Genomic DNA, 3393 nt, shown 5'->3' on the forward strand with positions numbered 1-3393 from the left:
GTACATATGGATAACAATCCTCTGACGGCCCATCCCTTTAATATAAAAATATGCACCAGCTATTTGTTCCTGAATGGCTTTACTAGGTTGTTCCCAGCTCTTGGAGCTGTGATTAGAAGTTGGCAATTGAATTAGGCTATTAAGATGTTTGCCATAACGATTGTTCGAGTTATTGAAAACCCTCCAGCATGACAACTAACGGTAATGCTACTGTATACATCCCCAAAATTTGCAACACCGCCCCAGGCAACAGTGGAAACACGGGAAGAAATGCCTCAGATATCCCAATTTGTTTACTACTTAGCTAAATTTTAAACTTCAAATTTTCAATATGATATTTCTATTTTAGCATTTTAGTCTATTGCAGCATGCTTATCGAAGGCCAAAGGAACTGTAAATATAGAAAATCTCATCCTATTCCTCAACAGCATATCCATTAGACTTGCCAGCCATTGACAAAGAGCAAAGCCCAAGGTGGGCAATGAGCAGATTGCAGAATCATCTGAAAGCTCTTTGCGCGGTCTGCTTCTGATTTGGTAAATAAATACCCTGCTTTTCATTTATTACACTCTGTTCCAAATTGCCGTGGGATGTTGATTCAGCTCTAGTATTGGGGACTGGCCATTAAGACTTGCTGAGCTCAACCCGAGGTCCATAGGCTTGCTGCGGAGGACAGTGATGTTATTATTATGAGTTTGAGAAGATAGGAATTTAGTTATCATGGCATTAGAAGGTAATGGAAATTATGTGTTTGATGATCTCACAAACTATAACAAGGTTTCTACTAATTCAGCCCCGAATTATCAAGCATCTTCTGCGAGTCGGCATTCTGCCATTGTGGGCTGTGTTGTGAACATGAATAACAAGGTTTCTACTAATTCAGCCCCGAATTATCAAGCATCTTCTGCGAGTCGGCATTCTGCCATTGTGGGCTGTGTTGTGAACATGAACCACCATTCATCTGTTCAAGCAACAACACAGTGCTCGTTTCGACCTGTTAACTCTTCTTATAAGTTAGATGAACTCTTGCCATTTTCAGTCCAAGTCCTGGACAATCTGAACGGAAGAAACGCAGCAGGATTGTCCAGCACTACTTCGATTGATTTATGCATCAAAAGTTTTTAAGAAATTTTGCACACTTTAAGGGGTGAAGCTAAAGTATAGTATCCTATATTCCCTGCAGCAGAATTTGATTACAGAGGAAGAATAAAAATTAGTCGAGAGTGAGAAGGTGCATGCTCAAGGGTGCTGGATTGTTGAACTCTTTCCATGCAGAGGCAGTTTCTGAGATAGCATATGTCCAGAACAACCTACCCACTTCAACATTGCAGAAGAAAACCCCTTCAGATATGGCGTGGTAAAGAAGCTCAGCATAAAACATTTGGGGACCTTTGGAATTCCACAATGCACATAATATGGATGAGAAACAAACAAGTTTCAATAGGTATGGGGAAATTTTATGTGAAAGAGATTGAAAGAATGTGTTATAATATCTTTTGAAAAGAATAAAAGAATAGATATACAGGTCGGGACGCATCTACAGGCATAGTGGATGCACCACCGTCTTCTTCCTACGCCCGTGGGATTAGGATTACAAAAATGATTATACCAAAGGATGGCAAGATTTGGTAGCCGGATCCCACATAGCCGGCAGCAGATATGCCCGTCCATTAACTCCGCGGGCATTGTAGCTCGCCCCACTTGTTTTATCCATCAGAAGCTCCCCGGGGAAGCCCGGGTAAGCCCCCTTTCCATATATTCCGGAGCAGGCGGAGACGGCCTCTAAAGGTGCAGCGGCATCCCCTTGGAAGTAGCCGGTGTTGAATGGATTAGTGGCTGCTCCTGCCAGAACAGCGGCAATGTTGATGATCATGCCATCGATGCCCACGTCTCCGTTTGGTGCCACCAGGGGAGGAGTCTGGGGTCCATACATGGGCTGATGAAACGGCCACGCGCACTGTCCAGGACACTGACTCGCAGAATTCCCAACCCACGCGTATGGAATTAGCTGCTCATGCTTCTCCTCCTTCCCCTGCATCATTCGGCTTCCTGTACTTGATAATACATTGAGATTGAGATTGGCATGGAATCCGCAGGAGCTCATGCAGAAACCCTCCACGGTGACATCCTCGGAGGTGAGCACCAAGTACACAGCATTGGCATTCCCGGGTGATTTCCTCGGTGGCAGAGCACCCGACTTGAGGGCAGCTTCAACCAGAGCAGCAATGTCAGTCCTCTTGAGTGACTTGCCGAGGGAGTATTGTTGGTCCACCTTCTGCTTTCCAAGCATTACAACACTGGATGTGGATGGGGCGGCCTTGTTGTTAGAGTGGGTGCCCTCGTACTTGTGCGTGGTCTTCCACCAAGTGGAGGCGAAGGGCTGATTTGCCTTTCCCTCTGACGTCTTTGCCCCAAGAGATTGTACAAAATCCCCCACAATGGAGCGTTGAACAGGGGTGAACTGCCCATACCAAATCAAATGGAGAGGGATCACCCCACTGGCAGAGAGCAGAGGACCATCATGGTAAGTCAAAACAACAGATGCCTCTTCCACCAAAGCAGAAAGTTTCCTGGACTGTCCACCAGCAGCAGCAGATGCCCACAATACCGCCATACAAAACACGCCCATCTGCAGGATCACAGTGAGTCGAAGCCGCGAACCACAAGCAGCCATTTGAATTTTGAAGGCAAGCTGGTAAAATACCTTGCAACCTTCACTGACACTATGGATCGATCAGAAGAGAATCGAAGTCGCTTATAACAACAATCGAGAAAGAATGAAGCTACAAAAACTGGTAGTGGGATAGAGCAGGGAAGAAAAGATAGTTGTGAGATTGAAGAGCAGAGGAGAGGGATTAGGTTTAAGTAGGGGGAGTTGTGGAAGCGAGGACGCGGTTACGCAGAAGGAGGTGGGGACAGCAATGGACAGAGGGGTGCCATGCTGGGCGGCATTAGAGAAATAATTAATATTCACCGCGTAGGTAAAGAGGTTTGGAACGTTCCAAATGCCAAATCCTCCGTTAGAAAAAGTGATGTGGTGCGTGCAGGTGAGGGGAGAGGATGGAGATATTCCTAATTTCCTACTTTCTTCCCAATTTCCTCTTCCTCATGGATGCGCGTGCGTCTCCACTATCCTTCAGTGGAGACAACTATCCCGCCGCTAACGATGAGGAGTGTCTCTGGTGGAGACAACTATTATAATTATTATAATGAACGCATTTTGGGTTCCTTCCAGCTGGAGGCGCGGGGGCTAAGTTGTCATTTTAATGTGTTGTCAAATAAAAGATATAGCATCCTATTACTCAAAACATAAATATATTGTTATAAACATAGGGTGTTGAGATATATTATCCTTGTATAAAATTAATTTGTATTTATACCGATAGCTTCCAA

The 3393-nt window shown here is 45.1% G+C and overlaps 1 pseudogene; it reads right to left on the reverse strand.

The window, feature by feature from the left end:
• Nucleotides 1-1471: 1471 nt before the first annotated feature.
• On the reverse strand, nucleotides 1472-2850 carry LOC149227528 (protein EXORDIUM-like 2 pseudogene; annotated as a pseudogene).
• Between the last annotated feature and the right edge of the window lie 543 nt (nucleotides 2851-3393).

Source organism: Pinus tabuliformis, chromosome J, assembly GCF_031772625.1.
Source record: "Pinus tabuliformis cultivar Carrire ecotype Pingquan chromosome J, CPIR1, whole genome shotgun sequence".
In the NCBI taxonomy this organism is placed as follows: Eukaryota; Viridiplantae; Streptophyta; class Pinopsida; order Pinales; family Pinaceae; genus Pinus; species Pinus tabuliformis.